The sequence below is a fragment of the Peromyscus eremicus genome, chromosome 7, assembly GCF_949786415.1.
Source record: "Peromyscus eremicus chromosome 7, PerEre_H2_v1, whole genome shotgun sequence".
Lineage (NCBI taxonomy): Eukaryota > Metazoa > Chordata > Mammalia > Rodentia > Cricetidae > Peromyscus > Peromyscus eremicus.
In genome coordinates this window covers 57,137,117-57,160,272 of record NC_081422.1, presented here as the reverse complement: position 1 = coordinate 57,160,272, position 23,156 = coordinate 57,137,117, and the positions used below count along the sequence as shown (strand labels likewise).

At 47.1% G+C, this 23,156-nt stretch overlaps 1 protein-coding gene and 2 non-coding genes across 3 annotated transcripts in view; 2 read left to right on the top strand and 1 right to left on the bottom strand.

The window, feature by feature from the left end:
• Positions 1-23,156, bottom strand: part of Itga11 (integrin subunit alpha 11) — a 148,140-nt gene that overhangs the window by 106,628 nt on the left and 18,356 nt on the right. The gene's annotated exons all lie outside the window — the stretch shown is intronic.
• On the top strand, positions 14,082-14,186 carry LOC131915720 (U6 spliceosomal RNA). Its single transcript, XR_009380381.1, has one exon. It is a non-coding gene; the product is annotated as a U6 spliceosomal RNA (small nuclear RNA).
• Trnaa-agc (transfer RNA alanine (anticodon AGC)) lies at positions 22,468-22,540 on the top strand. The gene has a single exon. It is a non-coding gene; the product is annotated as a tRNA-Ala (tRNA).

The window sequence follows — 23,156 nt, the reverse complement described above, 5'->3', positions numbered from 1 at the left end:
CCTAGCGTGCTAGGGTGGGGAGATGGGGAGTCAGGGGATGTGGCTCAGTTGGTAGAGTGATTGCCTAGAGTGCACAAGGCCCTGAGTCCAATCTGTAGCACTGCGTAAAGCCAGTTGTTTTATTTTACCGGGGGTGGGGGTGGGGTGGGGGCGGGCATAGACCTGTGATCCCAGTACTTGGGAGGTGGAGGCAGGAGGATCAAGAGTTCAAGGGTGTCCTCAACTATAAATAAAGGATGAGAGCTGTCTGAGCTATTTGAGACCCTGTCTCAAAACAAAACAAACACAAAGTGTACCATATGAGATAAAACAGTTAAAGGTGGCAGATGTGTGAGAACAGGACAAAGCCCTCTGGGGTCTGTTCCCTCTTGCCTCCTGATGGAGTCCCTTGTGAATGGCTTCTTCAGTCTCAAGCCTCTGTATTAGCAGAGGAGGACTATTCAGGTCTGCCTCATGTGTGGGCCTCAGGAGGCATGATCAGAACACACACACATACAACGTGAATGTTTGCGTGCACACACACAGACAGACACACACACACACCACACCACACTAGGAATTACACTGCTTGTGTCCAGCACAGTTCAAAGCCACATCACAGCTGAAAACTCACTCCTGAGGGAGTCTTTCAGGCATCTTCACAGCAGCCTCGTGTATTCCTCAGGATGGCACTGGGGCATGTGGTTCTTTCTCCCATGTTCAGCTGCCGCATGGTGGATATGAGTCGTGGGACCCGTGTCTAAAGTGCCAGGGATAGAGCCCCTAAAGGACATTCTTAGGCTACACAAAAGGTCACAGACAAATCTTTTACATTTTCACGATTTAAAACCAAATTCTAAGTAGGCAAATCTTAGACTTTTGAGGAAGGGTTACTAAAGAGATAAGCACAGTGACATCACTCCAGGCCAAATACAGGGGACTTTTGGTGCTGTGGTGACAAATGTGGTCTTTATTTCATGGACAGTGAAAAAGTTTAGGGGCCTGGAGAGATGGCTCAGCAGCTAAGAGTCTTTACTGCTCTTGCAGAAGACCTGAGCTTGGTTCCCAGCACCCAAGATGAACAGCTCACAACCACCCATAACTCCAGCTCCAAGAGATCTAATGTCCTCTTCTGACCTCCAAGGACACCAGCAAGCATGGCCACACACAATTTTAAAACATAGCATTTTAAAAGGCTTTCAAAAGTGAGCAGGGAGGAGAAGGGAGATCGATGCACCCTTGTTGTTGTTTGTTTTTGCTCTTTTGGGGGGCCTGACACCCAGCTCCCAAATAAATTACACATGGAGGCTTATTTTACTTATAAATGCCTGGCCTTAGCTTGGCTTGTTTCTCTCCAACTTTCCTTAACTTAAATTATCCTATCTACCTTTTGCCTCTGGGCTTTTCCTCTTCTCTTACTTCTGTAAATCTTACTCTTACTCTGTGGCTTGCTGTGTAGCTGGGTGGCTGGCCCCTGGAGTCCTCCTCCTTCTCTGGTACTTCTTCCTTTCCTCTCAGATTTCTCCTTCTATATATTCTCTCTGCCTGCCAGCCCCACCTGATATTGGTGAAATTATTAAGGCCACTCCACGTAGTTAAAAGGAGATTTATTTAATGGCGTAACTTACAAATTAAGGGATAGGTAGGTCGCAGGGTCTGGGGAAGGTGCATCGCAGTCCAGCGGTGTTCTCTGGAGCTCTGCTTGGCCCACCTCCACCGTCCAGGGTCCCCGAACAGAGAGAGAGCGCTGGCCCATCCAGATCTCGGGTCTCCAGGTGCCTCCCTTGGCCCCGCCTTGTAGGAGTGACAGTTGCCGAAGTCTCAATGGGGGTTGGAACTTCCAGATCAAAGCTGGAATGGCTACCCACTACAACCTATCCTTTCCCCTGCCTTGCTATTAGCTGTCCAGTTCTTTATTAGACCATTAGGTGTTTTAGACAGGCACAGTAACACAGCTTCACAGAGTTAAACAAATGCAACATAAACAAAATACACCTTAAAATAAAGTTCTACAAGATACCCTTGACTAGTCAGGAGGAGATTCACTGCTAATGGGCTGTCTTAGGCACTACTCTCACTTCTGGGTTGTGGCGTGCTCTGTGGATGTTGCTCAAACTTTTGTGAAGATGGCATCTTCCTCCCACCTGGGCTTTACTTACTATAAGGTCCTGCACCTCTGCATGCAGACCTGAGTTCTGCCTTCAAGGCCCTGAGAAACCAGGCTTCCTCTTGTTTTTCTTTGATTTCCTACCTCACTCTCAAATAAACCATGGGAAGCACACCCTGGCATACCCCAGAATGTGAACAGCGGGACCAACAGCCATGGCTGACACTCACTGACCATGGACCAGGGGCTGCATAGAGTGCTTTGCAGGATGTCATTCACCCCCTCTGCCTGAAAGGAATGCCCGTTCCCTCTCAGAACTCTGCTCTTCTGGTAGTCTCTACTCCCATGAGTGCTGGATCCTGTGATCTTTATCTCCAATTTGGAGCTCTGTCTGCAGCCTGTGAATGACGGGAAGTTAATGGGAGCAACCTTCAGTCAATGACCAAGGGGAATTGCAGGATGAAAGGCCCAGACTCACACTCTCTTAAGAGATGACTCTGAGGAGTGCTTTGTGTAGTCTTCCAGGGGAGTCAGTGTGTCATGCCCTACAGTCCAGCAGTGGCATCCTCCTGTGGCCACACCCTGGGTTGCCTTCCTTCCCTGTTCCGACATTACCTTGCCGTTCCCAGAGAAAACTACGAACACTCAACCTTTGACTTGCAGGATAACTCAGCCTAAGGCCAGTGGTTTATAGAGGTGAAGCAGCTTGTCTCAGGCATCACAGACAGAAAGTGGCAGAGGCAAGATTTGAACCCAGGGATGAGTGCAGCATTGATGATGTCTCCCATCCATTCCTATTGCACTGCCTTAGGACCCACTCACATCTGGGCAAATGCCTAGAATGTTGAGGAATGCTAGACATCCTGCCCTTTGAGAGTCCAGCTCTGGACCCTGAAGATCACACACACACACACACACACACACACACACACACACACACACACACTCGCCCTCTGAAACCATTATCAACCACTTACTCACAGTGTGAACATACTTGTAACATCCTTTTCTTCTCCAAGATCCTTGAGCAGAGTAGAAACACCTTAACAGGGATTTGGGGGGTATTATGATGCAGGAGCCCCTGGCCAGGAAGAGAAGCAGATCCATGCAGGTACAACTGAGAATGTCACAAAAGTCAGCGGGTCCTGCCTGTCCGTTAGCTGAGAGCCAACCTGGCCACTCTCTGAACTGGTGCTGTCAACCTGGGAGGATGTCAACAGGTCATTCAACATCCTCAGCTGCATAACTAATCTTGGAAGAGGAGACTCAAGGTAAATACAGACACAGACAAACCACGAAAAACATTCGTGACTGCAGGCCCAGTAACAAAAGCCACTATCTGATTTCCACCGACAGCCAGACTTCCTGGCTAACTTCGCTAAACTCAGCCTCCAGAAGAGGAGAAAAGGGCTATTCCTCATCTACCTGTATTTCTGCCACAGGATTGCCTTATGCCTGAGGAACCAGTGCCTGCCAGGCTGGGGCAGCCACCCATCAGAGCCTACTTAAGGCTGGCTTGTTCTCCGTTTGCTTCTGCAAGGGTGGCGTCCAACTGTCCTGTGAAGGTCGATCCAGATTGTTCCAGCTGCTGCTGCTCATCTCAAGCATGCAGCAGAAATAAACATCCCCCAAGCAATCTGCAGCTGGGACCAGAGGCCAAGTGGTGGTGGCTGGAGGTTTGTTGAACGGGATGTTACAGTTGATATTGGAGTAACGAATACTTCTGTGAATATTCTTTCTCCCTTTTGGGTGTTAGTGAGAAAAAGATGGGGGCCAGTGTTGGGCCATAGGTCTCTAGAGAACATCCTCTTCAGTAAAGGCCGAATCCTAAGCATGTCAAGGAAGATTGCTGCAGGGGAAATGGAGACAGTTACCCTTGGTCTCCATGGAGCCTTTGAAACAGGCTCAGCCACTGACTGGGGCCTCTGCAGTTGCTGTGGGGTGGTACCGTAGGAATCTACTGATGGTCGACTTTGCAGGCTCTAGAGTAACCTCTGGGCGTGTCCATGAGGGGGCTCTTGATTGGGTTAACTAAGATGGAAAACCCATCCTAAATGTTGGTGGCACCATTCCATGGGCGGGACCCTAGTTTCCTTTCTGCTGCTTTGACAAAAAGCAACTTAGGGGAGAAAAGGTTCATTTTAGCTCGCGATTCCAAGTTGTAGTCCACCATAGCAGGGGAGCCAGGGTGGTAGAAACTTAAAACAGCAGGTCACAACTCATCCAAAACCAGGAACAGAGAGAAATGAGTGCATACATGTCTTACGCTTCAGCTCACTCTCTCCACTGTTACAGAGTGCAGCACCCAGATCTAGGGAATGGTGCTGCTCACAGTGGGCTGGGTCTGCCTACAACATTTAATATAACACAGACAATCTCCCATAGACATACCCACAGACTAACCTGATCCAGACAATCCTTTGTTGAGACTTTCTTCCCAGGGTCTCAACAAGCGGTTCTCAACCTATAGGTCATGACCCCCTTAGGGGTCAGACGACCCTTTCACAGGATTGCATATCAGATATCCTGCAATCAGATGTTGACATTACAATTCACAATAGTAGCAAAATTACAGTTATAAAGTAGCAACAAAAATAATTTTTATGGTTGGAGGTCACCACAACATGAGGAGTTGTATTAAAGGGTCACAGCATGAGGACGGTTGAGAATCACTGGTCTAGGTCATATCAAGTTGACATAACCATCACTGTGAGGTCCTGGGCTGCATTAAAAAAGAGAAAGCAAGCCAAGCGGCAGCCCATACGGGTCTCCGCTTCCTGACTGTGGGTGCCATGTGACCAGCTGCCCTCACACTCCTGCTTTGAAGGATGGTGCCCTCAAACTGCGATCCAGGATAAACTCCTTCTCCCTGAAGCAGCCTCTGTCAGAAAGTTTTCACCAGCAAGTTGTAAAGTAACTAATGCGGGGTCTCCGGGAGCTTGGGCCCTGGGGTCAGAGAGACCCCCTCAACAGCTGGAGGACTTCTTGTTTACAAGCAGCGGTCCACCGTCTGTCCAGTGAAAAGGACTCAGCACCAAGTTCTTACAGAGTGCTAAACTGAGCATTTGACCCATTTTAGTTTTTATTGATAGCAATAAAATAATAATGCCATTTCCCAAAATATTATTTTCAAATCATTATTGATAATATTTTACTATTAATAAGCACGGCTCTGTGAAGCTGGCACTATCTTCAACTCCCATTTTATAGATGAGAAACTGAGGCTCAAATGGTCCTTGCCTGGGACTCCTGGCTGGTGCTATGTGGAGCCTGGAGGTGCTCTTAGGCAAACTGGCTGTTAGCCTTTTTTCCCCCTTTTCTTTAGATTTATTTACTTATTTATTTTACGTATGTGGGCACTTTGTCTACATGTACATAAGCACACCAGAAGATGGCATCAGATAAGTGTGAGGCTGCCATGTGGATGTTGGGAATTGAACTCAGTGAGTGCTCTTAACCACTGAGCCATCTCTCCAGCCCATGGCTGTGTTACTCTTGACTACTATGCTACGGCCTCTCTGCAACTGCCGTGAGCAACACACGAAATGTGGCCTAGCCAGGGCTGGGCTTGGTGCCCACTCCATGGCAAACCCTCAATAAATGTTAGCTTTTATTATTAACAGCACACGAAGCAACATAAAGCAGACTCGTCAAGCGTCCCGCCTCGTTTGAGATTCTTAATGACGCCTGACGTTTGTTTAGTTGTGTCTGTGATTCAAAAGGCTCTCCCAAGCATGTGCCCTGTAATCCTCCCTGAAGTCCACGAAGGCAGCAGACGGCTTGGAAGGCAGGAGAAGGTCAGTGGCCGGCAGAGGGTCATTCCACCATCCAGCAAGTCTTTACTGACATCCCAGAGCCTGTGTGGGCTGAAAAGACGCTGAAGGCCCAACAGCATGTGACTTACAGTATGGCTAACTCAGAGTGTATTTACACAAACATTTCAACACTCAGCTGTCTAGACTGTGATACAACTCAGTAACTGTTCAGACTACTTGCATGTAGAAGTGATTGGAAGGGACCACCACAAAGGCACACATCACATTCTCACAAGGTCACCCACATATAAAGAATAAAACTCACTAATCAGGTGTCAGATAATAAAACCTAACATTTGAACAGCTGTTTCTAGCTCACCAACAGCTGCAATTTCATTTCAACCTTGTGATACCCAAATTTTTTTAACGTTACTAAGAGATTAATACTAATGACACCTACCATATTCTAGCCAGAATTCCTGACTTCCTTTTTTTTTTTTTTTCAAGCTCCACATCTGGACCCCTCTTACATTCTCCCTTATGCATCTGTGATGGTTGATTTTAGGTGTCAACTTGACTGAGTTAAAGGATTCTCAGGTACTTTGTAAATCATTATTCCTGGAAGAATGCCTGGTCTCAAGTCTCAGCCCCTGGTGCTTACCAGTTCTGTGACTTTGGGCAAGCTAATGAAGCTCTTAGTATTTCAGAAGCCGTATCTAGTAAGTGGGAGCAGCTGCTTCCTGTGCCTCCTGCGAAGATGAAAGGCGCTAACATATGTACAGTGTTTGGAAGAGTGCCTTGCATGAAGTAACCAATGCTTGTTTATAGGAACTGCAAATACTGTATAGTTGTAGCCTCCACACATTGCAGAAATGTATCTCTCCTTAGAGTTTGCTTTATAGATTTATTTTTAAGGCTAACTTGTCAGGTGCATACAAAGTTAGTATTGTCCTACCTTCTCAGAGACTAGAATTTTAAATTAATTCTTTAGCAATGCTTTTTGTCTTGAAATCTATTTATCTGATATAAACATAATTTTACTGCTTTTCCCAGGTTAGTGCTTACATGGGCTTTCATTTTCCATCCTTTGCTCTCAGTCTTTTTTAGCTTTGTGTTTTAGGCATCCTCGTGTAAGTAGTACAGAGTTGTTTTAAAATTCAGTCTGTTGAACTTGCTTTTAAGTGTATTAGTTACTTTTCTGTTACTGTGATAAAATGTCATGACCAAAAGCAACCGAGACATGAAAGTGTTTATTTTGGATTACAGTTACAGAAGGCTAAGGGTTCATCCTGTTGGGAAGGTCGGGCAGCAAGCCCCGGAAACAGGGAGCCAAGGGATAACACCCCAACTGCAAAGAGGAAGAATGGAGGAGGGGGAAGGTGAGGCCCTAAACCTCAAAGCCCACTCCTTAATGATGTACTTCCTCCAGCAAGGTTCCTCCCCAAACAGCTGGGGACCAAGTGTTCAGATACATGAGCCTCTGGGGAACGTTTCTCAATCAATCCACCTCAATGCATTTAGTTCATTCGCATTTAAACCCAACCGTGGCAACAATGAAACTGAATCTACTGTGTTAGTACTGTTCCCTTTCTCACCTCCTCGTTTCTTTTGGAGTGGATACTTTGTGATCCTTCTATTTCCTCTTCTGTTAGGTTAGAAGCAGTAAACTCATTTGCTATTCTTTAATGGTCCCTAGAGATTCCACCACGTATATTTGATCTGTGAAACTCCAATAATGAGAAGCACTTTTAGCTTTTTCTCAGACAATTCTTCAAGACATCTGTGTTGCATTTATTACACTTACTGTGTGATGCAAGTGAGAAGGATTTGTTTTATTTTGCAGTGTGTGTGTGTGTGTGCATGTTTGTCTGTGGAGGGTATGGGAACACATGTGCAGGTGTCTATAGGGGCAGAAGAGGGCACCAGATCCCCTGGAGTCATAGGAGGTTGTGAACTGTTATGTGGGGGTGCAGGGAATCACACTTCAGCCCCCCGCAAGAGCAGCACAGACTCTTGATCACTAAGCTCTCATTCGACTTTTTATTTGCAGCCAGTCAGTTTTTAAACTCATCCACATAGTTCCCCCTTTTTAATGGCTTTTCCAACTTCTTTGATTTTCCAGATGGGGTCATATTACATTTGTTGGGAGAATGCCATTCAAGCCAGGCCTAGTGTTGCATGCCTGTAAGGCCGATGACTTAGGACTCTGAGGCAGGGGAATCACAAATTCAAGATCTGCTTGGGTTTACAAGTGAGTTCAAGGTTAGCCTGGGCAACTTAGTACTACCCTCTCTCAAAATGAAAAATGAAGGGGGGAAATGGATAGAAGGACCTGGGCATGGAGCTCAATGGTACGGCGTTGCTTAGAATGGGAAACGTTTAGTGTTTCTAAGTACTGGAAGAGACAAAAGAGAGAGAATGCCATTTGATATTTCCTTTAGGATTGGATTTTTTTGTTTGTTTTTTGTTTTTCGAGAAAGGGTTTCTCCGTGTAGTTTTGGTGCCTGTCCTAGATCTTACTCTGTAGCCCAGGCTGGCCTTGAACTCACAGACATCCTCCTGCCTCTGCCTCCCGAGTGTTGGGATTAAAGGTGTGCACCACTGCCGCCCGGCTTGGATGGATGCTTTACCTGCATCTGTGTATATGCACCGCTTGCATGTCTGGTAACACAGAGGCCAGAAGAAGATGTTGGATTTCCTGGAACTGGAGTCACAGGCATTTGTGAGCTGTCATGTGGGTGCTGGGAATCAAATGTGGGTTGTCTGCAAGAGCAGCAAGTGCTCTTTAACCACTGAGCCACCTCTCCATCTTCTCGCTTTTATTCTGAAAGGATGTTTTCTGTGGCATAGAATCCTAGGTTGGCATTGTTCTTTTCCCTCTGAGTGCACTGAAACCACTCACCAGCTCCTGATTCTTGTTATTTCTGGTAGGAGCCCCCCTTCTGTCTGTCTGTCTGTCTGTCTGTCTGTCTCTCTCTCTCTCTCTCTCTCTCTCACATACATGCACATTTGTATGTCAGAGGACAATCTTGGGTGTCAGTCCTTGCCTCCCATCTTGTTTGAGGCAGGAGCACTTGTTCAAAGCTACACATGCCACACTAGCTGGCCCATGAGCTTTTGGGGACTCTCCTATGGTGAGCTGGGATCACAGACACACTATTGCCTCCAGCTTTACTTGGGTCCAGGACTCAGATCTCCACACTTGCACGGCAAGTACTTTGCCAGCTGAGCCATCTCCCTAGTCTCCAAAAACATTCTTTAAATTCTAAATTTTTTGACATTTCATTTTTTTTTAGTTTTAATAATTTCTATTGATTTTTTTATTTCTTTGCTAAAATTGTAATTCTGACTCTTTTCCATCACAGCAAACCTTTTAAAGTCCAAGTCGATAAACTGGAATCTTAGGGTCTTTTTCTATTGTATGTTGTTTATTCCAGTCTTCATACATGTAAGTCATTATAACCGAAAACTGTGAGAATAGATTAAAGACTTGAACTTAACTCTGTGGAGAGGATTGTCTGTTACTGGATTCCAGAGGTCATTCAGATCACTTGACATGTTACTTTTGTAAGGGCCTGGAAGTCTCTTGGGTACCCAGGTGTCTTCTAGGCAGGCCAGGGCCAGGGTCTGTGTGAGACCTGGCTTTCCAACAGTTCTTTTTTTGTGTGTGCTTGGAATAGCCTTTAGGTCTTGGAAGATCTTCATCACAAACCACAAACCATGACATTTTCCTCTATACAAACATCACAGAATGTTTCCTAGTCTTTCAGCCACCTCTTTGGACATGCAAGTTTCTCTGGGGCCAGGGCAGGCACCCATGCTCCTCCAGGCTGGCTTCCTGGAAGTTCTTTCCTCTTTCAAATCTCAGCCAGCCAAGTTTTTTGTTTTCCTACCTTGACAGTTTTCCACACTTTCAAACTGGCTTTTTGGGAAAGTATTTTGCCCAGTTTTTCAAATTCTCCTCAGAGGGAGAATTCATCTAGATCACTCAAGCTGTCAAAACTGGAAACATGATCCAAAATATGACCATGTTGTTTCCTCATGGTGACCCTTTATAGCTCATAAAACTTAACAAGAATCTACTAGAATTTCCTATTTCAGTTAAACCACTTCTGGGACAGTCATTCTGTCCATTCATATCTAAATAATAATTTGAGGAGTAGAATATTTTCTTATCTATTCAAGAAATACTTATCGACACGTGCTGTGTCTTAGGAACTGGTGTAGGCAAAGTGGGTATCCTCACTTCTTTCACAAAGAGTAGAACAATAGGCTGGGTGTGGTGGTGCACACCTTTAATCCCAGCACTTGGGAGGCAAGGGCAGGCAGAGTTCTGTGAGTTTGAGGCCAGCCTGGTCTGCACAGTAAGTTTCAGGTCAGCCGGGGCTACATACTGAAACCTTTTCTCAAGAGGAGAGAACAGGGATGGAGACACAAAGTGTCTTACTTTTCAAAAAGCTGCTCTCAAGTGTGATGAGAGACGGAGAGAAAAATTGTTTGAGAACAATCGATTGCGACAGGAAGGTGAGGGGCGATGCCAGGCACTGCATTCACCGCGCTGCTTTGTCTGCAAGAACCAGAAAATTAAGCCTAAATGGATTTCAATAATGACTGGATGCATCATCCATCACACAACAAGAAGCCCAGAGGCCTCTCTCAGAGGCCATTATGTCTCTTGCTTCTCATTGTTCTTGGGTTGATTCAAGATGGCAGCTGAAGTCCTCTTTATTCTGTGTAACCACGTCAACATGGGATGGAAAAGGCTGTCCAGAATCCCCAACACACCTTTCCACTCTTCTCTGGTCAGAACTGGGATCGATGCTCCCTTCGGCTCCAGTCACAACTGAGGAAACACAATTACTGTGAGGAAGGCTCAGCAGTTAAGTGCACACATTGCTCATACTGTTGCAGAGGACCTAGGTTTAGTTCCCAGTACCCACATCAGGGGTCTCACACCCACCTACAACCCCAGCTCCAGGAGATCTGACACCTTCTGACTGCCATGGGTGACTACACTCATGTGCACAAATCTATACACATATGTAATTAAAAATAAGACAAATCTTTAAAAAAGAATCCCCCAATTGTCAGGATGGGTTAGACTGTGACCTGATCCTGTGGGATGCTAATTCCTCCTCAAAAATGGGGGGCTTGGACAAAGGGGTGGGGGAGGAAGAGGAGGAGGAGGAAGAAGAAGCTGAACTGGGTTCAGGAAGACAGTAGTGTCCACTGACGGAAGAGGTGAGACAGCACAAAGAGCAGCCGTCAGGTCCACGATCCCCAGAGTTTTCGCATATGCGTTCTTCACTCCGACCCTGAGAACCAGCAGGAAAAAGCCAGCGTGACTGTACACATGCTAACCACGCAGACTTTAAGAGAGCCTGGTGATGCAGATCCTGGCGCCATCCTTTCACAGTGACAAATCGGGGTCACAGAGTGTTAAGGAGTCCATGGAGGAGCACGTGGTTGGTGGAGCCTGAAGTTAATCCAAAGTTGATTTCGACTTCTGTGATACACTGCTTTGGGGGAGGTTGCCATTATTCTGATCTTTTAGACGAGGAAATCGAAGTTCAGAAACATGATGTTCATTCACCTGTTTATTAATTTCCCAGAAAACTCACCTTTCCTATCCCAGGGGCTACACTAGACTCCAGGAAGGTGTGGCCTTTGACCTTACGGTGTAAGCAGACAAGTGGGATGGTAAGTATTGAATGTGTATGGCGTGGAAGGAAAGACAGCAGGGTTCTGCTACTGGGTATTTGAATAAGTAGCAGCCCAGACGCTCACAACTGTGTGACATTAGGTGAGTCCCTGTCTTATCAGCCTCTCTTTACCCTTTGGGTATGGGGAGAGCTGAACATGGCACACCCAGATGACATCAGGTCATGGTTTCACAGCCTGGAGGAGGAAGCGCCTACTATGCAAGAGCATATAAATGCATTTGGAGCAGTCAGAGTGGTGGTGTGAAAGAAAATGACCCCAAAGGGAGTGGCACTATTAGGAGGTGTGGCTTTGTTGGGGGAAGTGTGTCACTGTGGAGGCAGGCTGTGAGGTCTCTTTTCCTCAAGCTTCACTCAGTTCGACAGTCAATCAACTTCCTGCCGCCTGCTTATCAGGATGCAAGGACCCTCAGCTCCAGCGCCATGTCTGCCTGCACACCACCATGATCCCCGCCATGATGATAATGGACTGAACCTCTGAACTAACTGTAAGCCAGCCACCCCAATTAAATGTTTTCTTTGTAAGAGTTGCCATGGTCATGGAGTCTCGTCACAGCAATAAAAACCCTAAGACAGTGAGCAGGGCTGTGTGATTTGTAGTATCAAGGGGATGAGGTCCCTCTAGGATGAGGTGCCACAGGAGGATGAGAAGGACTGGTTTGAATACTTCTGTGGCTGAGCACGGAACTGAATGTTGCTATTCTGGGATAAACAGAAACTTCAGCTAACCTGTCTGACTTAGGAGACTCTGCCTCAGGAACAGAATGGGAGGGCAGTTTGCAGTGAGGCCATTTAGCAACTTCCTGATGTCACCCATGTTAAGGCAGCATATAGCACCGAGCTTGAACTTCAGGTCTGATACTACATCACTGGTTCCTTTTTAAAAATATTATTTAGGGGGCTGGGGAGACAGCTTAGTGGTTAAGAGTGCTTGTTCTTACAGAAGACCTGGGTTTAGTTCCCAGCACTCACACCAAGGTCTCACAACTACCCATAACTCCAGTTCTAGGGGATTCGATGATGTCCTCTTCTGGCTTTCCAGAGCACTTATATATGTGGTGCACAGTCAAAGTAAATCTTCAAAAATCACACACACACACACACACACACACACACACACACACTCACTCACTCACAATCTTGCTTTGGTATGCAGCCTTGGCCAGCCTGGAACTTGCTATGTAGAATAGGCTGGCCTCAGTTCACAGAGATCTAACGACTCTGCCTCCTGTGAACTGGGATTAAAGGCAGATGCCACCATGCCTGGCCCCTTATGTTTCTTGAGATAAGATCTCATATAGTAAGCTGGGCAGTGGTGGAAAACACCTTTAATCCCAGCACTTGGGAGGCAGAGGCAGGCAGATCTCTGTGAGTTTGAGGCCAGTCTGATCTACAAAGCAAGTTCCAGGACAGCCAGGACTGTTACACAGAGAAACCATGCCTCAAAAAAAAAAATCTCATATAGCCTAGGTTGGCCCCACATTCACTATGCAGCAGAAAATGATCTTAAATTTTCCAGCCTCCAGTCTCCACCTCCCAAGTGCTGGGATCATGGGTGTGTATCACCACACTTGGGTTTACACAGTGCTGGGGTTGGAACCCAGGGCTTTGTGCATGCTGGGTAAGCACTTTACCAACTGAGCTACAGCCTCAGACTCACTGAGGGTTCTGCACCTTAGTACATCTGTAAAATGGGAACAGTGGTACCTGATTCATTGGCTGTGAGTTTTAAAGGATGTGATGTGAGTTAATAGTTTATCATGAGGTTACCAACTGCCAAGCACAGGGCTGTGTGACTTGGATAGTGTTATGTTGCTGCAAGCAGAGAGTTCAAATGGTGTTCATCCTTTATTCTGGGTACAGGAAGCTGCCCGTAACATTAAACAGGTCTTTTATGTGATAAATACTGGTCTGGTCATCTGTCGGTCTAATGCGATTGCATCCACCCCCTTAGTTGTTCACACATTCAACATGTTTTGAGGGCCTACTGCGTGACTGGCGCTGGCACAGTGAGATGGTCTTTTAGAAGCTCACAGTCTGACATGGAGGTGTGGCTTGAGTACTGTGTGTGCTACATCTTTGGAAGTCAGTGTCTTGGGTGACACGTGGGACAGCCTGGAGGTGAGAGATGGACTGCAAAGGCACTGAGCATGTTCTCCGATGAAGCTCACTGGACTACCTTCAGTTCTACCACCACGACACTTTGGGCTGATGACCCGCAGTGGAAGGAGCTCTTTCATTGAGATCCCTAACAAATGTCAGGCTTTGAGCTGACATAAAATATGTCTTGAGCACAAGGAACTCTGGGCCCTAAGCTGTGGCTGTCCCTTGCTGGTGTGTGACTTCAGGCATGTCACCTTCCCTCTTTGTGCCTCAGCCTCTTAGGGTAACGAAGGATGGGCTCTGTGGTCCTGAAGGCTCCTTTTACCTAGGGCTAGAGGCCGTGACTCCAAGGATCCACAGCTGTTCCTTGTACGGGGTTTCCCTTTCCTTCCCTCCTCTCCATGAAACTGCTGCACAGTGCTTGCTTTGGCAGCACACACAAAAAATTAGAATAATACAGAGTAGATGAGGATGGCCCCGGTGCAAGATAACACGCAAGCTCTTGAACTGTTCCATATTTTAAAAATAATATATAAAAGAAACCTCCCTACACACCCGCGCGTCCCCTCTAATACACAGTGCGCTGCTGGGCAGGGACCGACTCTCTCAGAAAATTGCTCCCAGGAGGAAAATGAAAAGAGACAACAGCAACCAAAACACAAAAGCAGTCAAAACAGAAGGCCACTGCTTGCCACTCCTCTGTGTCTGAAGCAGGCGCACTTGGCCAGCTTGGCTTTTTCCTGAGGAAGACTCATCTTTCAATTAGTTGTGCCATGGCCCGGAGGTTCCATATTTCCCAATTCTGTGTTTGGAATACTCTCTCTCCACAATATTTCAGAAAGAAGAGCCAACTTTGCAGTTTTCTCCAAATCTGCTTATTGCCCGGGGATCTGGGAGGGGCCGAGATGGGATGAGAAGATGGAACCCCAGCTGGACCCCATACTTTCCATGCTGGGCAGCTTCCCAACCACAGCGGCAGAGGGAGGATGGAGAGGAGGACCCGGGGCACCTGCCTCCAGCGACAGGCTGTGTAACAGGATAGAAGAGTGGGGGGCAGCTTCCCACAGGCTCTCTTGTTCCCTTGTTTCTGGGGTCTGGCTGCAGTCAGAGTGTCAAAGGGGCAATGGTGTGTGGATGCCTCCTCATCCTCCCAGCCTGGGCTCTTCCTTCTCTCTGTGGGGAAAACCGGCTCTTTCTTTCTTTTGTATATTTTTTTTATTCTTCTCTCATATATTATATCCTGATTACAGTTTTCCCCTCCCTCCTCTCCCCCCAGTCTCTCCTCCCCACCACCTCTCTCTCCAAGATCTACCCCTCACACCCCATCTTCCTTTAGAAAATAGGAGGCCTTCCAGGGACATCAACCAAGCATGGCATAATATGCTACAATAACACCAGACACATGCCATCGTATCAAGGCTGGAAGAGGCAACCCAGTAGGAGGAAAAGGGTCCCACAAGCAGGTAAAAGAGTCAGAGACAAGCTCCCACTCCCACTGTTAGGAGTCCCACAAGAACACCAAGCTACTCAGCCATAACATATGGACAGGACCTAGGTCAGACCCCTACAGGTTCCCTGATCTCTGTGAGCCCTCATGAATCCCAGTCAGTGGATTCTGTGGGCTGTGTTCTCGTGGTGCCCCTGTCCCCTCTGGTTCCTCCGATCCTTCCTCCCCCTCCTCCGCAGGACTCCCTGAGCTCTGCCTAATGTTCGGCTGTGGGACTCAGCATCTGCTCCCACCAGTCGCTGCATGAAAACCATTCCTGGAAAGTCAATGATGTCACAAGAGGGGACCGGGAGAGCTTCCTCCTTCCTCACTGCTGTGGGGCACCAAGATGAAAAAAACTCGAGGCAAAGCAGGGCAAGGTGCTCTGGTTTCATTTCTGTTTCTGTGATAAAGTATCCTGACCAAGCTTGGTCGAGAAGAGGGTTTATTTGGTTTACAGTTCCAAGACACAGTCCACGTAGCCGAGAAGTCCCAGTGGCGGGGGCTTGAAGCAGCCAGCTGAACTGAGCAGAGAGAAATCCATGCATGAGGGTCTGCTTCTTACTGGTTGACTTTCTTCTCTTTTATTCAGTTCAGGAACCCCTGCCTAAGGGATGGTGCTGACCATGGTGAGCCGAGTCTTCCCACATCAGTTAGCAATCAAGACAACCCCCACCCAATCATACCCACAGGCCACGTTGATCCAGACCAATGGTTCTCAACCTGTGGGTCTCCACCCCTTTGGGGTTAAGTGACCCTTTCACAGGGGTTGCCTAAGACCATCAGAAAATACATATTTATATAGTAATTCTTTCTTTTTTTTTTTTTTTTTTTTTGGTTTTTCGAGACAGGGTTTCTCTGTGTAGCTTTGTGCCTTTCCTGGGACTCACTTGGTAGCCCAGGCTGGCCTTGAACTCACAGAGATCCGCCTGGCTCTGCCTCCCAAGTGCTGGGATTAAAGGCGTGCGCCACCACCGCCCGGCCTCTTATATAATAATTCTTAACAGTAGCAAAATTACAGTTATGAAGTAGCAATGGAATAATTTTATGGTTGGAGGTCACTAAAACATGAGGAGATGTATTAAAGGGTCACAGCATTAGGAAGGGTGAGAACCACTGATCTAGACAGATCCTCAATTAAGACTCTCTTCCCAGGTGACAGTTAAAAGCTAACGGTCACACGAAGCCACTGGGAGCAAGTCTCAGTGGTTTGGCCTTTCTTAGATCGTCCATGTGTTTGGATTATAAGGAGCTGTGAGTGGGTCAAACTGATGGGCTATGGAATCAGATAGACCCACCCTGAATCTCAGTGCCATCACTATTCATGGGACCTTGAGTCAGTGACTTACCATCTCTTAGCTGCGTGGTTGGCGTGGGAATAGGCGAGCTGTTTATTGTATTGAGTAGCACAGGCCAAATGTACAGCCAGCGTCTACTGAGTGACTGATGAGCTCTCACAACGATGGAAGGAGGGAGCCTGGGCTTCATTTCCTCTTCATCAGGCATAGAGAGAAAAGTAAGTGCAGTGGATGTCCAGGAGCCAAAGGGTAATTCTTCACCCGTAGGAACTGTCCTCACCTCCCCAGGCATGAAGGCTGATCCCCTTCTGGCCACAAGACCACAATCGGTGGCCGTCACTGAGTTTAAGGCAGGGAGCCTAGGATGCCAGGGGAAACCCAGAGAGCGACCATGGATGGGAGCGTGAGAGGAAATAGACATTTGGTGGAACTGATTCTAAGTAGGAAGCCCATGGTTCTATCTCCAACTAAACGGACCTTGTCATCCCGCTGTGCTCCCCAGTGTTGGGAAGCAGTAGGTGGTAGCAGGCGCAGACCAGCCATATGAGTGGGCCTAACACACATTTCAAAAACCCACCTAAAGTTGGGGCATCCGGCTCAATGGGTAGAGTGCTTGCATGGCACACACGGAGCCCTGGATTCCATCGTCAGCATTGCCATGCGTGGAGCCCTGGATTCCATCTATCTTCAGCACTACGTAAAACTGGGTCTAGTGGGACACGCCTGTCATCCCAGAAACGGGGAGACGGAGGCAGGGAGATCTTAGAAGTTCAAGGTTACAAGCCGGTGAACAGGATGGGCTCATGGGTAAAGGCTTTGACGGGAACGTAAATCGGCAGTGCCTTCGGGACACTGTCAGGCAGCGTCTCTCAAGCTTGCAGGGACCCTATGATGCGGCAATTCCACCCCAAGATGTGGTACCAAAGGACTTCTAGTAAAATGTCTTTAACTCTATGGTGTGTGGTAACTCCAAATTAGAAACTGCTGGACGCTCATGAACAACGGAGAAAGAATCACAAAACTGCGGTGTCTTCACACAGTGTCGCCATGAGAATGAGGACTCTTACTTCGCATGCAGCAATACGAGTCTATCTCCCCAAAATAATGCTGGGCAGTTTTTGGGGGGTGTCATTTCATTTAAAGGCAGTTCAGAGAAACAGATGGGGCTAACTGGGACCTGAGTAAGAGCAAGCTGAGGTCTTACCTTGGAGGGGTGACGAGTGGCACGAGCAGACCTGGGTTTGTTCAGCCCCTCATCTGGTGCCATAGAAACGGGTGTGCTCAGTGTGTAACAGTTAATGTGTGTTTAACTTAATATATATATATATAAAGGCATATATATGTGTATATATATGTATGCATATACTTTTCTATTGGACACCAATAAACATTTTAAAATATCAAATACAAAAATAGCAAAAACTATAGAGAATCTTGGAGTAAAACCACGAAACCTTACTAAAAGCTAGAACATAAGACTGAATTAAGTGAGCTAGACCATGTTCTTGAACAAGAAAATGAAATGTAACATGATATCAATTTCCCTAAGCTCAGATATAAATTTCAATGAAAATCCCAACCCTTTTTTTTTATTTAACAAGCTGATTTTTTTTTAAAGATTTATTTATTTATTTATTATGTATACAGTGCTCTGCTTGCATGTATCCCTGCAGGCCAGAGGAGGGCACCAGATCTCATTACAGATGGTTGTGAGCCACCATGTGGTTGCTGGGAATTGGACTCAGGACCTCTGGAAGAGCAGTCAGTGCTCTTAACCTCTGAGCCATCTCTCCAGCCCCAACAAGCTGATTCTTAAATGTATATGAAAGAGTGAGATGGTCAAAAAGAGCCATGATACTCTGATTTTTAAAAAAAAGTCAAGTGCAAGGGCTGTAGAACTGGCTCAGTGGTTAAGAGCACTGGTTCCATTTCCAGAGGACCCAGGTTCAATTCCCAGCACCCACAAGGTGGCTCACAGCTGTCTGGAACTCCAATTCCAGTGAATCTGACACCCTCTTCTGGTCTCCGTGGGCACTGCATACAGAACAGACAGACAAAATACCCATACACATAAAATAAATAATCATAAATTTTTAAAAGGTAAGCACAGTCCATAAATCAGATGGTGTATTTGTCATGTTGGGCAGCAGGTTTATCATAATAATTCAGTGATTAAGACAGTGTGCCATCGGCATGGGGATGAAACAAGAGAGCACCTAGAAATGAACCCTCCCACGTGTGGAACCCTGTGCCAGATCCTGCAGGTCTATCACGCCAGGACTATTGCTTATCCATATGGGGGAAAGTGAAATTAGTTTCCTATCCTAAGTGATTCACAAAAACCAACTCCAGATGGAACAAGGGCTTAAGTATAGAAGGAAAACTATGACACCATTGGAAGATAATATAAGAGAATATATCTATGACCTCAGGCTAGGGAAAGATCTCTTAAACAAAACACAGTGAGTACTAGCCATAAGGACAACATTGAGCATTTTAATTACATTAAAATTAAGATTTTTTTTTCTTGTAGAACTACCATATGACCCAGCCTGGGTCCACTCCCGGGCATATACCTAAAGGACTCTACGTCCTACCACAGGGACATTTGCTCACACATGCTCATTGCTGCTGTCTTCACAATAGCCAGGAAATGAAAGCAGCCTAGATGTCCATCAGCCGATGGACGGATAATGAAAATGTGGTGCAGATGCACAGTGGAATTTTATTCAGCTATAAAGAAGAGTGGAATTATGAACATTGTAGGGGAGTGGATGGGTCTGGAAATGATTACATTAAGTGAGGTGACCCAGGCTCAGAAAGACAAATACCACATGCTCTCGTTCATATGTGGATCCCAGCTTTTAATGTTTATGTATGGGTCTGTGTGGGTGAGAGTGGGTACAGATCATGGAACTAGAAAGGGGACCAAGAGAAGGGACAAGGAGGTGTGGAGGGAAGGAGGGGGGCAATAGAACACAGGTGACGTGAAAGCAGAGAAGATGTTGTGGAAGGGGACAGAGGGCAGTAGGGTGGGGGTGGGGTAGGGAGAAAGACCAACAGAAACAAATCACATTAGAAAATGCCACAATGAAACCTAATACTTTGCGTATTAATATTAAGATATTTTTACATTATGAATTTTTTGTTCTTCAAAAGACAGTATTTAAGAAATGTCATAAATGGGAGAAAGAAGGAGATTACATACAAATAACTAAGAGGACTGGGTAGCCAGCCAGTCGGGGAAGTCAGGATCTTCGTGGTCTGTCTACAGATAAAAATGTTTTGCATCTTGCTACTTACAGGGATGACACAGCCTTCATTTAATCAACAGCTCTCTGTCAAGTGCTGTTGTGGAGGAAGCCCCAGGGTGGGTGCTGGGGGCCACAGCACTGGAAAGAGAAGGCAAGACCTCACTGGTAATCACAGTGGTAAACGGAGGTTGCAAGCTGTGGTGCCCAGCACAGGCATGGATGAATGGGTGAGTAGATACTGAATATCCCGGTTGCTGAGTAAATGAAACCAGTGCTCCCGCAGGCCAGGGCCCTTACCCCTGCGCTCTCCATCAGTGCCAGCATTGCTCTGGTCAAGTTACCTTTCTCCACTCTTCTGTGATTGGCCAGCACCTTTCCCATCTGACTTGCACTTCCTTTGTTTGGATCACTCAATCAGGATGTGACTCAGTCTTGTTGACTGGGGGACCAGCTAGACTTTGCTTATCCCTGCCCTTATTGAAGCTCTTAGGGGCACTTGAGGCAGCCGGTGCGACAGTACTTCTGTAGCTGTGGCAGTATGAGAGTGTCTGATGGCAAGATGGGGGTTCATAACCCAACAGGGGGCATATCATCCTGTATGGATGGCAAGATGCTCAGGGAGATGGGCCAAGTGCTCCAGGGAGCAGAGGGCTCGCTCTCGCTCTCTCTCTCTCTCTCTCTCTCTCTCTCTCTCTCTCTCTCTCTCTCTCTCTCTCTCTTTCTCTCTCTCTCTCTGTTGAATGCATGTATGTGGGTGCCCTCTCACATGTATGCATGTGTGGAGGTGAGAAGTCAATACCCAGTGTATGTTTCTATTGCTTTCTAACTTACTTTTTTGTTTTGTTTTTCAAGACAGGGTTTCTCTGTGTAGCCCCGACTGTCCTGGAACTCACTCTGTAGACCAGGTTGGCCTTGAACTGAGAGATCCACCTGTCTCTGCCTCCTGAGTGCTGGGATTAAAGGTGTGTAGCCCGCCCCCACCCTGGCTCTATCTTACTGTTTTGAGATAGGGTCTCTTACTGAACCTGGAACTTGGTGTTTGGCTAGATGGTTGGCCAGTGAGCTCCTGGAATCTGTCTGTCTCTGCATCTCCCTCCTCTTGGTGCTGGGGTTATGGGCATATACAGCCGTATCTGGTTTGTATGTGGGTGCTGGGGATTCGAACTCAGGTCCTCATGCTTACAGACTGACCACGCGTCTACTTCTCCAGTGCCTACCTATCTTGTTTGTTGTTTGTTTTGTTTTTCCTACCCTGTTTTTTTTTGAGACAAGGTCTGTCTTTGGTCTGGAACTCACCAAGTAAGTCAGGCTGGCTTGTCCGGGTGCCCCAGGGACCTGCCTGTCTTCACCTCCCCAGGGTTGGGGTTACACATGCATGCTACCATGTGTGTTACAGTGTGGGTCCTAGGGGGTCAGACTGAGGTCCTCAGGCTGGCAAGGCCCAGAACTGTCTCTTCAGCTAACGTGGTCATTTCTGAGAGTAACTCTGCCTGATTCACCTGGAACCAGGGAGAAAGGCTATCCGTGCTCTTACATGAGAGGTCACCTGTGAGCTGGTCAGGGAAGAGTAACCCTGGTAAGAGGACGCTAGTGATGCAGGTGTTGGAAGCTGTCAGGATGAACAATCAAGAAAGACTGAACCTGCTGTAGGTCCTGGGGCAATGTACCAACCAGAGGGTTAGGGTGAGGCTTAGGTTGTGACTCACACAACTAGCCAGGGACTTCAGTCCCAGCTCTGCCATTGGGAAACTCCTTAACCTCTTCAGAATATGCAAATGTACTCCGGAGTGATGAAGCGCCCAGAGTTTACCTTGCCATGACCTCTGAACAACGCCTCCTGATTGTACTGAGCCTCGGTAGGTGTCAGTTGCTATCAATGTCGTTGCTCTTGTTACTGGTCCAGAGAGTGGGTGTGCCCTCTGCAAACAGGCAGGGCAATGCCCTAGGAAGTGGAGTAACAGCAGGGCTGGAGCCCAGGCTGGAGTCTGCCCTCCAGTCCCAGCACTAGTAAAATTACATTTTTGCTAGGCATGGCAGTACCACCTGTAATCCCAGCATTCAAGAGGTCGAAGCAGGAGGATTGCAAGTTCAAAGTCAGTCTGGGCTACATCATGAGACCACATCTCAATAAACACAAGGATCCGGGTTGTCAGTAGCTCAGCAGGTGCAAAGTCCCAGGCTGGATCCCAAGTACCCCAAACAAACAAAATATAGAACAATTGGCATGGCATTGGTGTGGGAAACTGAGGCATGAGGTAGGGAGGGGTGTGTGGTAGCTGGTTGCTGGGGGATCTTCCAAGTTCAAGCATAAAGCTGAGCTGGAAGGCTGTGGTAGGACTGGGTGGGGGTGAGGATGAACTTCCTTTGAAGAGCTCTGAGCATGTTTGCAGAGGTCAGAGAGACTCCCTGTGACCTGCTGAAGGGTTTCCGAGGATAGCCCCATCACTTCCTGAGATCACCTGTTCGTCCATCCGTCCGTGATGAAGACAAGGAGGCTGCTGCCTTTTTGAAGCAGGCATCCTGTGGAGAAGAGGGAGACTCGAGGTCTCAGTCAGCTGTGCTTCTGGCAGGCTGGACATGTGACTCCGAGCTTTTCATCCCATCTAGAGAGCTCAGGTCCCTTATCTGTGGAACTGTGGAGGCAGGGCTGTTGGTAAAGTCCTTGCCAGACAAGCATGAGGACCTGAGTTTGGATCCCCAACATCCACATAAAAAAAAAAAAAAGAAAGAAAGAAAAAGAAAAAAAAAAAAAGAGCCTGCTGGGGTTGGGGATTTAGCTCAGTGGTAGAGCGCTTGCCTAGCAAGCACAAGGCCCTGGGTTCGAGCCTCAGCTCCAAAAAAAAAGAAAAAGAAAAAAGAAAAAAAGAGCCTGTCATAGCTGTGTGCGCCTGGAATCCCAGCACCACAGAGGCAGAGGCAGTCTGGGGTTCACTGGTCTGCCTGTGTAGACGGCTTGATAAGCTCTGGGTTCTGTGAGAGACCGTGTCTCAAAAATTAAGGTGGAGAGTTCTAGAGGAAGACCCTTGATATCAACCTCTGGTCTTCACATGTGTGCACACTTAAATTCCTATTGTACACACACATCAACACACACACATACATACACACTATACACATTCACACCCCCACAATAAGCAAATCAAATAAATAAAAACTTTGGGGTGGGGTGGGCAAGTACTTGATGTCTGAAAACTTTGATCTTTGGTGATCTCTGTAAACAAACCCCACCCAGTCTGACCCTGCTATTCAGGTTCCAAAGATGTTGGTGGCAACGTTCCAGGTATTTTATTTGGTTGGAGCTCACCCCCACAGTCTCGCCTGCTTTAACAAGGCAGCTCTTGTCTCTGGTTCTCAATTTCAGAACTAATATGCTTTTTTAAAACCTCTTTAAATATAAATCGACTCCAGACTAACCCACAGGCAGCCATATAGGTCGGGCAGGGGGGCACCTTGG